Consider the following 12424-nt stretch of genomic DNA (forward strand, 5'->3'; position numbering starts at 1 on the left):
GATCTTGAGGAGTAAAGTTCATCTTCATCAAACGACCCATTCAAGGTAGCAAATGTTTCAATGATCCTACATTGCTGGGGGTAGAGATACTCATGATACACTCCATGTAGATTCTCTAGGATTATCGCCACTTGCTCTTCCTCCATTAGGTGGGGTTATATCTTTTCAGCTTCCTTACGGAACCTTTTGACGAAGTCGGAGAGTCCTTCATTCGGCTCTTGCCTTAACATCCCTAATTCTTTTCTTCTTGCTCTCCTAAGTTCGGGCTGCCAGGATAGCCCTATAGGCTCGAGCGTCCATTAACTTCCTTCCTTGTCTCATAGGTCGAATCAAAACCGTCAGGTCCTCGAAGGGAATATCCTCTTGTAACATATTCACCCCATAATTTGGTAGAGGGTTAGTGGTTACATTAGGTTATTGATCCGTCTTCAATGCTATCTTTCCCGTATCGATCAAATCTTGTATGGCATGCTTGAGGTTTATGCATCTATCGGTCTGGTGACCTTTCTGATTATGGTAATAACAATATAGCTCTGGCTTGTACCCTAGAGGTGGGTTGGCCAAATCTACATGCCGCAGTCGCACAACATCCAACATCCCCTCTTTCTTGAGCTTGAAGAAGAGATGTGTAGGAGTCATGTTGCCAAAAGTGAATTGCCTGGGAGGAGGTGACTGCTCAGCCTGGATCACTAAAGGTGCAGTAGTCGTCGGTGCGATCTTCTTTTTAGAGTATTGAATGGTGGTGACTGCGTTCACTTCAGGGCCTTTCCCTCTTCCACCTTTGTTGTTCTTACAAGAATAAGATATAGAGGCCTCTTTGGTCGAAGCCTGAACTTGCTTCTCTTTAAAGAGCTTGTCCTCAATGCGCTTTCCTGAAGCTATGAGTGCTTCAAAGGTCCTAATGTGTAGATAGTAGAGGCGGTCATGGTATTCTCCATGCAAATTCTCCAGTATCATTTCCACTAGTTCTGCTTCATTCGGACGTTTCCACATCCTAGATGCCTTCTCGTGAAACCTCACTATGAAGTTAGAAAACCCCTCATTGGCTCCTTGCCTTAAGGTTTCCAACTCACGCCGAGTGATGTCCACTTTAGTGTTGTAAGAATATTGTTTGGTGAACTCTTTTACTACTATCAACCAGGTTTGAGTTTGAGTCTGGTCTAACTGGGTGTGCCACCTTAGAGCCGACCTGGCCAGTGAATAAAGGAAAGCCTGACCGATCTAGTTTTCTATAAGAACCCATGCTCTAGCCATAGTGATAAAGATCTTCAAGTGGGCTTTGAGGCCTCCAGTTCCGTCAAACTTATCGAGCTTCCACTTGAAGTCGTTGGGTATTCTTCCTGTTAGAAACAAGACCAGATCATCTTCTGGTTTCACAACTACCTTGCCTTTCATGACAATTTCCAATTTCTCAACCTTCTCCCTTATCTGCTTTTCCCTCTCAGTCTCGGACAGATTCTGTGGGGCGTTGACGACCACAACCTCCTCGTCTTCTATCACGATTTTGAGCTGTGTTCTAGGTACCGACGGTGTCACCCTAGGTTCGTCTAGGGTTTATGCATCATCTCCTTGAGACTGGCCTTGCATCGCCTGAACCATCTCCGTAACTAGTTGTTTCATCTCTGTCATTTCCTGCCTCATGCTAACCATTTCCTGACTCAATGCTTCTTCTAAAGAGTTAGCCTCTAGTGGATCCATGGTGCTTGTAATAGGAGGTGACCTCACTGGACTTTGCCTCAGAGGTTTGGGAGGCGGACTAAAATTTCTATTGGATGAAGAGCGTGGAGTCTGGTGGAGGTCGATCCGAGTCAATCGGCCGCCCGGACGGTTCCACACGGGTAACAAGGATCTTCTTTATCGTAGAATTGTGCCTTACGAAGGCGAAAGATTATTTTAGGATTCAAGGAATAAAACTAATTATTTTTATCTTTTATTTTTTGTTATTTTTTTTTATCTTTATATATATATATATATTTATTTTATTTTTTTTTTTTTTTTTTTTTTTTTTTTTTTTGTTCTTTTGTTTACCAAACAAATATACAAACATATATATACAAGCATGGCTGGTTAGTGTAACGATTCGCTTCTAACCTCTTACTTCCATCTCACTCAGGTAGTCGATGGTGAGATTTACATCAAGATTCGAGATGATCCAGGGGTAACCCCTATGATGTAATCTTACCATAGATCCTTTTGTTGTTCAATGGTTCTCAGAGGTTAAATTAGAATCGTTACAGAGAGGCCTAATCGAGGACCTACCAGCGGTCTATCTCTTGATAATATAGAGTACCTGTCATTTTGGGATGATTAGAACTCCATTATTGACATACCATCCTAGATAGTGTATCATTTTCCAAGGGACAATCGAGGCTACATTTTTTGATACAGTAACCTTGATAGTCATGTCGCTTTTATCGAGGGACTATCGAAGGATATTCAAGGGACGGATAGAGCTCTCTTCCCCGACAGATAAACTACATTAAGAGGGATATACTGCTGAGAACCTTGCTTGGCCTTGAAAGGTTACTAAGTTAGTTTGTGGCGTATCCTAGTCGTATATGGTCTAATTTCTTACATGATGCATGCAATAGGTAGGCTGATAGGATAGAACAAGGTCACCCTTGACAGAACCGATATACCTATCACTCGTGATAGTGAATTGCGGGTACGTGGTTCCTTTGATATACCTGGGGAATAGGTTATAGGATCTCAGAGTAAATAAGCTAGTGCCCTTTTTGGGTAGCGAAGTACCCCATGACACACTAGTGAGTACCCTTGTCGGTGATTCTAAAACCGTACAGTAAATATCAAGGGTTGTGGCTTCGCCGCGAATTACCCATGACTACACATGGGCTCCAATGACTAACCACGGGGTTGTGTGTTTCCATGCCATGTAAGTGTGCATGATAATGGTATAGGAAACGGCCATCATCCAATCTCAGTGTACTTAGTATGATGTGCCCCACCTCCCCGGGGGTAGAGGCATAATAGGGAGTACCCTCGTCGTTTGATTTCACTTCGAACACGATGCATGATGCAGTTAATACAACAAAAGGGGTTAGCCAAACATGTCATCAATCCATCAATGTATAAGGGAGAAAATTCTTACATTCAACGGTAGCATCTAGTATTGAAAGCTTGACCATCGTCCCCAGTAGAGTCGCCACTGTGAGGATACGTTCCCAGAAGCGCCGTGACGCGTCGGATGGGGAGGGTTAGGTTTAGTTTTCCCTTTCCTTGGGTGAAAGCGAAGGAATGCATCTTCTCAGAAATTCATTATGGGATGGGGGTCATACAATTAAAAGAAATGGGGTCACCACCTAGGATCGGGGCCTAGGACCCATTGGTGTAGCCCTGTGAAGGGCTACAAGATTCCATTTGGGCTGCTCAGAGATTCGGGGTAAGCGGTCAGGTTACGAGAATGGGAAGGTATTAGACACCCACCTCGCTTTGGTAAACCGGTCTTTCTACTAGATGCTGGTTTTTGAATATTCTCCCTTTATGAATGTCCTATACCCATATGTATGGCTAAATATGATGCACAAACTATTCGATTAAATTAACCTATGTTATACTAACTATTGTACACTACACATGACTACTTGAAAGTCTACATTGTGTCGAAATCAAAAGTTAACGGAAGAAATGTATACCTATACGCTTTAAACAAATGCAATTATGCAAGATGGATAGCGTCCCCCAGCTCAGGTGGAAGCAAAAGACTGGCTTTATCCTTTGTCGAACATAGTAACGACTTACTGGTGTTGGATCTTAGGATCTTGGGCAAAATAACGATGTCACAAGATTTTGGGGGTGGATCCCCGATTCTCGGACAGAATGGCTATGCCATAGGAGATTCTTGAGAATCAAGTGAAAAAGGGTCGAAGAAGCCAGATTCAGATAACTCAGACTTAGGACAAGGGGACAAGGCTCGAAGGCTCGAAATCGGGTTCAAGAAGGGCCCCGGAACAAGGAAAAATCAGAAAACTGGAGCTCTGGGGGTGCAAATGAGGGGAGGGACCCCCTTTTTATAGGCAAAAATTGGGCTCCGCAACGTCGTGGTGAATGTGAGGGGCCGTATGGCTGGGCTGCGAAAAATGGGAAAAAAGGGTCTGGGTGCCCGGGAGGCCGCCTGGCAAGGCCGTGCAGGCCATGGCGTGCAGGGTGGGGCTGCCTGGCGAGACCACGTGGAGCGCATGGTGCTGCCTTGCATGGCCATGCAGGCCGCATAGGGTGTCCTTGTGGGGCCACGCAGACTGCAGTGTTGTCTGGTGAGGCTGTGTCTTATCCACGGGGCTGTATGGCTGGCCCACGCCCATTGTGGTGGCACCTGGCAAGGCCATGCTTGTCTGCGATACTATCTTATGTACGATATACGCCTTACAGGGTGAACGAAGTTGCTTTTGGGCTTTTCTTTGTATTTCTGTGGTATTTGAGGATGGTTTCCAAGGGACATTGCCAGTCATTTGCGTTCAATTGTCATCATCGCTGGGGTGGTGACAAAATTCAGAGTCTACAAATATTATTCCTTAGAATTTTTCAGATTTTTTAGTTTTATTTTTTGAGGATCTTTCTAGATTTTTCAAATTTCAAAAACCCAAAATAGGACTAGTCAACCTGAGTGGATTTTAATGGATCAACCTTGTATCCCCAAAAGGCCACCAAAGTTAATGCTCAAGCCCATGCATCTTTCTTGACGTGACCTACCTACCGAAAGCACTCTGAGGAGAGAGTGCAATGCCATATGTGTTCCCAAAATCCTCGAGGGAGTATAGGGATTTTATGGTAAGGGAGCTCAGTGCTTGGCATTGACTGCCAGTGGTCCCATGGTCAGTGTCTTTCTTCAGTTCCTTAATATTTCATTCCTTTTCCAATTTCCAATATTTTCTAACCCCTGTCGTGATAGATAGGTCCTACCCAACAACCCTCGCATGACCAGTACACAATTTGGTGAAGGCGGTTCAACCTCTAGGGCTACATCCAATGCAGACCTGGTATCTCCTAGCATACCTACCAAGGTATAAGAGTTATCACTGGTCTCTATTCGATGATCTGTCTTCGGGACATAAGCTCCCACCTCCATGTGCACACTTCCTAAACTCCCGTTGGTGGACATTCTGGGACAAGTACATGGAGCGACAAATCCATGTGATGTACAAGGCATCCCAAAAAAGTAAAATTTTGTGAGGGTCTGTTTACTCACTATAAACACCTTTTTTTTTTTTTTTTGCCCCGAGGCCACTCTAACAATGATGAGCTTCCCTCAAGGTGTGGAGACCTTTTATCTATAGATTTGTGAGGGTTTCCCTTACTCATTGTCACGTTTACCAAACATCTATATGTAAAATAACCAAAATACACCTAGAGGGGAAAATATGATGAACAATGGTTATTTATCCCAGAAGTTTGCCAGTATGTCCAAAAAACTGATTATTTGTCATACCCAAACTTGGTATGGAATCGAGCTCATATTCCCCTTCATTAGGAGAAGATTCTATTCCAGTTTAGTGAGACTCACACTGGAGGCAATCTATACTGACTAGTACTGTCCCCAATTTTCATACCAAATCAAAGTATGTAGAATATGTGAAAATGGCTTTTGCATTATCTGATTCAAACATGCAAAGAATAAGATATGGGCATTCGAACATTCCAAGACCAATCTTGGATGGGCGTGGCCCAATCCAATTCTAATTGGAACTAGTCATCGAGCTGTAATTATGCATTGAATTTCTATTTAATTGTCGGTTCTAATTTAATATCTTTGGTTTAATTAATTCTATTTTGCTATGTAAATGTGATTGCAGAGTGTTACAAGGTCATGCACATAAAAGATGTTGAATGGAAGGATTTGATGCAATCTAGGTACCAGTCTACTCATGGATCGACTCACATGTGATCAAGGGCGAGATGGGAAGAAGTTTCACTGAAGACCCAAGGGCATTGAAGAGATTTCACCTCAAATTAGAAGTATGACCAAGAAATTCGGAAGCGGAAAATCAAGCATAAGGGCATAATCATAATTTCAAAAAATTGGGAAATTTTCAGAAGACAACCAATATTGGGGTCATATCATCCGGAACATTAATTGGAGCAACTTTAATTCTTAGATTGGGTCCATCTAGGGCCAGGATGGAGAGATATTTTCAAAAAGAGGATTTCTGACTCTCCCATCCACTTTCTAGTCTCCCTCCACATGGCCCTCTTTCTCCCATCCCATAATCTCTCTCTTTTCCCTTCTTAACGCGGAGAGCTCTCTTTCCCTTTTTCACTTATCTCTCTCTCCTAAATTCTCTCCTTGTAGAACCTCTCACCAATCGCTATCTCTCCCATCTTTTTCCAAAATAAAATATAAAAAAAATCCCAATCTCCTATAATCTCTCTATCTTTCTCCACACATCCCTTTCACTCTCCTCTCTCCCAACTATCTCTATCTCATTTCTCTCACCCACACGATTCTATTTATCCCCCAAATCCCAACTCCTCTAATCTCTCCATCTCCCTCACGCTCTCTTTTTTATTTATTCTTTTTTTTTTTCTCACGGATGAGACTTCTCCTCTTCTCAATCTCTTTCTTCTTCTTTCGTTTTATCTTGGGAGCCCAAGTGGAGAGCAGCCTTGCCATAACCATTTTAGCAGCATCGTCTTCACCCCATTGCAACCCCCATCAAGAACCAGCAGCTTCATCCATCATTGCAGCGCTCCAGTTCTACACCTGCATTTCATCACCATGAAAGATCACCATTGTTGCCCCATGAGTGACTAAGTATCTTCTGTCTTTAGGTGTAGATCAAGCATTGAATTTTGTTAACTAAATTTATGGATGATACATTTGATTGCTTGATGTTAAGACTTATAATTTTATTTCATTGAATGGATTTTATTGCTCAATTTAGTTTAGGAAATTTGTTTCTGTGATTCATCTTCTCTATTCAAACAATGGTATTCCTGTAATTGTAATTGATACCGATGATAGTCTATAACTGACTAAACTAAGCGTGCTAAGCCAAAAGCGAAAGACGATAGTGATCGGCAAGATAGGTTATAACTAGGTCGAATTTCAATTTATCATTCTATGGTGTCATTAGGGTTGTAGCTATAATGAACCGTAAGTGTATACCATAAATTAACTAATGAATCATGTGGATTCGAAACCTGAAGACAGTCTCTATCTTTCATCTCTCAAATTGATTTTTAGTATCCCTTATAGTTAATTAAGTTATTATTTTTTGTTTAGTTTAATCAAAACCTAAAATGACTATATTTCATCCTTAGCATTTTAGCCTTCCAGTTCCCCATGGATTCGATCTTTATTTACCACTGTTCTATTAGTTCTAATTAGAATTTATTTTTTATTATATAACTACACGATCAACTAGCCCAGTTCAGAAATGAACCAGCCAAAGTGGCAAAAATGGCACATTCAACATCCAAACATATGTTGCCATCGAAATGGCCTAATTCACCAGAGAGACTGTCGATCGACATTCAACTTCGTCAAAATCGACTCATTAAAGTGTTGAACATAACCTTCAAAATGTCAAATTTATCAGAATCACATGTCGACATGCACCAAATTCTCGTTGACATTTGAGGCCTCGACTCGACGTCGAAGATTGTTCTTCAACAACTCTTCTTTGTTGAACTGAACCTTTTCGATGTCGAATTTTATAGATTGGCAAAATATTATAGTTCCATATTTGAAGGATTTTGATGCCTATTGCGTATGGAATCAATTCGGCAAGCTAAGAACCATTTTATGGTCATTCCTTAGCCCCAAAGAAACCTCCTTGGACATGATTGACATGACAATAGCTGATTGGCCAAGGTTGTTTGTCACACCCTACCTAGAATAACCCAGGCTCATGTGACTGAATGTCCAAGACACTCTCAAAATCACCAATATCTCAGTTCAATGGTCTAATCTCACAATTAATAATTATTAAAATCAATAAGAAATCAGAGTAATGCAGCGGAAGATTTACAGAATTTCTAAGTGATAGTAGAAATATATATTTGGCAATCATTGTGAATCTCCATTAACTTGCACGCAGGTGAGAAAAATATTATTTTTCCCAATAGTTTTGGGGTTAAGGGCCTTGGGGGCTTTACAAGGATCTCGTTTTACTTGAACAAACAACCAAAAACCACACTCTCTAATTAAAGAAGTTTTGGATCGGGCAATGGCTAATTAAGTTTGCTTCTCTTGTTGGCCAACTGCTTCTCTTACTTACTACCCTAACTTCCATTTGCTTTTGAATTTTATTCCTTCAAAACAATCCTTTAAGAAAAGATTTAATTTCCAAGATGCTTGGTTCAAACATCCTAACTTTGGGAAGTTTTTCAAAACTAAATGGGAGAATTTAGGAGCTCAAAACTTAAATTTAATGGTCTGATGATTTTCCTTACGGCTCCGTTTAGTTGCAAGGGGAATTAAAGGGAAGGAAAGGGAAATTTTCATACTTAAAAAAAGAATTGTTATAATCATTACCCCATGTGACACCATGTGACAATATAAATAACTCCAAATCATTCCATATTTGGTTATTAAATTCCACTTACTTTACATCCAATTCCCTTTGGTTTAAAATGTAAAATAAATATTACATGTAAAATGTATATTTACTATATATGGTAAGAAATTGAAGTAGTTTATACAATCAAAGTAGTTTATACAATCACATGGGGTAATGATTACAAAAGTTTCTTTTTTAGGTTTGAAAATTTTTCCTTCCCTTCCCTTTAATTCCCTTTGCAACCAAACAGAGCCTACAGTCTGGAATAAGGATGTATTTCGTCGTCATATTCATATAAAACAATCTCTATTTTGACCAATATCACTTTTTTGGAGTCCCGAGAACAATCCCCTCAAACTATGAATTTGCTTTATGATGTTTATAATAAGAATCTTACTTAGTTATTGGAGGCTGAAGAATTGTATATTTCTAATGAAGATTGTAACACTAGACTTTGGCATCTAATGGCTAACAGTCTTAAAAAGACAAGTAAGTATCTCGATCAACATTAATTGATGTTGATGTTGATGTTGATGTTGAGTGATACTCTCACCTCAATTGCTAGAGTTTTGCCTGTTATTTATGTGCTTGATATATAAACAAATTCAAATCCTTTTAGATGCTTCTTTTATTGAAAGTTTATTTGACCCCATGATTACTAATGCTGAAAATTTACTTCTTACATCCATGCCATTAGAAACAAAGATCAATTAAGGAAACTGTTTTTGGTATTGGGGCTGATTAAGCTCAAGGACACGATGCGATTCCAGCAGTAATTTTCCGTCACTGTTGGGAATGAAGAAGTTAAACCTGAGATGTAATATGGATGGTTTGTTCATGATTTATTTTCCTCTCCTCTAATTTCTTGCCTTTTAGGTAGGACTAACCATATGTTGTTAGGCTATGATCCCGAGAAAAGATAAATCTTTATCTGATAATAATTTCAACCCATAAGTTTTTGTACAGTTTCTTAAAAGATAATTTCTAAATTGCTAAATAAAGGTAGGCCGATTACTGATAATGTGATTATTGTTAATGATATCTTACACTCTCTTAGAAAATGCAAGAGGAAAAGGGCTTTGATTAATGACTCTAAAATTAGATATGTCCAAAGCATATTTATGGATATTGTTTTGAATGGAGTTATTTAAGAGGAAAATTCTTGGGATTTAGTGAGAAATGGCGTGTGATATGATTGGGTTATTTAGATATCTTCCCTATGTGTTTCTAAAATCCAATTAACAGTCACTCCCTTATAATTAAATTAGCTTGGAGGTTACTATCATCATCCCCATCATCTCTATGGGCTCAGTTACTTAAAAAGTTTGTATTTTCAGTCTTCTTCTCTTCTAAATCCTAGCATTAAGGTTAAAGGAGACTCTTGGATATGGAATAGTATTAGGAAAATTCTACCATAGTCTAATATATTCAGTATTTCCTCCAAGAATAGTAACTTCTATTTTGTTATTAAGCTAAATGTTGCCAATTTTGCTAATTGACTTGTTGCACAGCATTCGTACCGACTATTAAGTGTATAATTGCTTCTTTATTGTCTTCAAATATAAGGTCATTTTTCATCTTTTTCAGAACTATGGAAATTTATTTGGAAACTTAAAGAGTTCCCTCCAAGTTCAAATTGTTTTTCTAGAAAGTTTTAATAATCGGAGTACCTACTAAAAAGAGAATAAATCAGTTTATACAGGTCAATCAAACGTGCATATTGTGTAAACATGTAGATGAATCAAATTGGCATCTCTTTCTATCTTGTACTTTCTCTAAATAAGTATGGTTTGTTTGCAGGTCCATTAAGTATGCGAACTAAAGTTTAGAAAGCTGATTCCACTTCCGTTTGTTTCAGTCTATCCTTCAGATTTTAAGTAAGCATTTACATCAAATCTTTGTTGTAACCTCAATTATTTTTAGTTTCATTTGGATGGAATGGTGTCATTGTTTATTTAGTAACCCACTCCTAACCCTCTATGTGTTATTTCTAATGTTAACCAATGGATTACTGATTTTCATTTACTTTCTCCTCAAATTACAAATTCATGTCAACTAATCAAGATTTTTTATCTTTTCAAGAGTTCTTAAATACCCATCCTAGGATCTCCTGATCATAATTTTCAAAGGTAGTTACACACCAACAAATGGAGAGGTTGGATGAATTCTTAAATCATATTCTTGTTTGGGGCAATATGGATTATGGAATTGCATGATGCTTAAAAGAAGCGCAAACAATGACTACAAGGGACTTTAGAAATAGCGTTCAAGAGCTAGACGTATGGACCGATATTGGAGACATCATGCGATGGAAAAGAAACACAAATAGAGAAGGAAAAAAGAGTTGTTTCTTTGTTCTCAGGATCCTTTTGGGAGAATGGGTGTCAATATCCAACCCGAACCGATGAAACCGGCCCAAACCGGCCCGAACCAGCCTGGAGCACACCGGACCGAACTCTTAATGGTTCGGGTTCGGTTTGTGGATCCAGAGAGGCAAACGATTTTGTTTGGTTTGGGCTGGGCTAGCCCGACGGTGCACCGGTAGCCCGAACCCAAACCGAACCGACCTAACCCGATAAATAAGTAAATCAATAAATGCCTAATGCCCCATTGCCCCCTAAATGTGTTGTGATAGTTTCTCACTTTATCTCATATCCTTTGTTAGTGATTACCCAACCAATTGTATCCATAGGCCATACGACATAGGATACAAAGATGCATTGTATTTGAAATATTTTATGTACTTAAAAGAGAAAGAGAAGAAAATTTAGCACTAACCGGACCTTACTAGTTATATAAAACCGGTACCAAACCGAATCCAAACCGATATCAACCCGTTATCATAAACCGAAACCGACACGAAACCAAACCGCACCAAAACCGAACATTTCTTAATGGTTTGGTTTCGGTTTCTATAAAAGTCACACCGAAATCGAAAAGCCCGAACCGAAACCGGCCCGAACCGGCCCATTGACACCCCTAATCAAAAGTATAAAATAAAAATATACATTGAGACTTGATTCCTCACGAACCTCATCGCATCTTCCCAAGCATAGTTGTCAAGGTGCTAGATAGGCAAATCAAGACAGTCGAGGGGTGAAAAAAAACTTAAGGCATGCGACAAGGCGACACCAACCAAGGCTCCCCAAGACAAACCACCTAGACGCCTTGACAACCTTGTTCCCAAGTGGCTCTCTCTCTCTCTCTCTCTCTCCTTGTTGGTGAATGAAGCTCTTAACATTATAACCACATATTGATGAATTCCCTGCTTCTACTAGTTTCTATGGATCTTCACTAGTCTCTCTCAGTGCAATAGGACTGTTGCAGATCTCAATTTGCAAACTACCTCTTTTCTCCTCTCGTATCCAAATTTTATTTGTCGGTCACTTGATCTCTCTAAAATTCTCAAATTTTAGGCCTCTCTCTCTCTCTTGTTTTATTGCCATTTGAGCCCTTATTTTTATTGGATTTCTGTGTCCATCAAACCCGTTTGTTCCAGTTCGTTCTGGTTTACATTGTATCAAACCATTTATACATTTTGATTTAATATTATCACATTCGATATAAACTTTTTGAGCATTATGTGTCTGTAAGTTTAACTTAAAATGGTAGTCACAACTAGGGTTTGGGTTGAGCACCATTATCATATGATCGTCACATTGGGTATGCCTAAACATATTGATGTCAGGGTACGAATACGAGTGAAGATAAGGATGTGCATTGGCGAAGAATCTACTTTGGCCTAATATTATCACATAATGCGAGTGCACATAATGATGTGCATTGAACTGTTTATACATTTCGGTTTAATATTATCACATGCAATACAAAATTTTTGAGCATTATTTGTTCGTAAGTTTTACTTAAATGGTAGTCACGAGTAGGGTTTGGATTGGGCACCCTTATCA

The sequence above is a fragment of the Telopea speciosissima genome, chromosome 5 (assembly GCF_018873765.1).
Source record: "Telopea speciosissima isolate NSW1024214 ecotype Mountain lineage chromosome 5, Tspe_v1, whole genome shotgun sequence".
In the NCBI taxonomy this organism is placed as follows: Eukaryota; Viridiplantae; Streptophyta; class Magnoliopsida; order Proteales; family Proteaceae; genus Telopea; species Telopea speciosissima.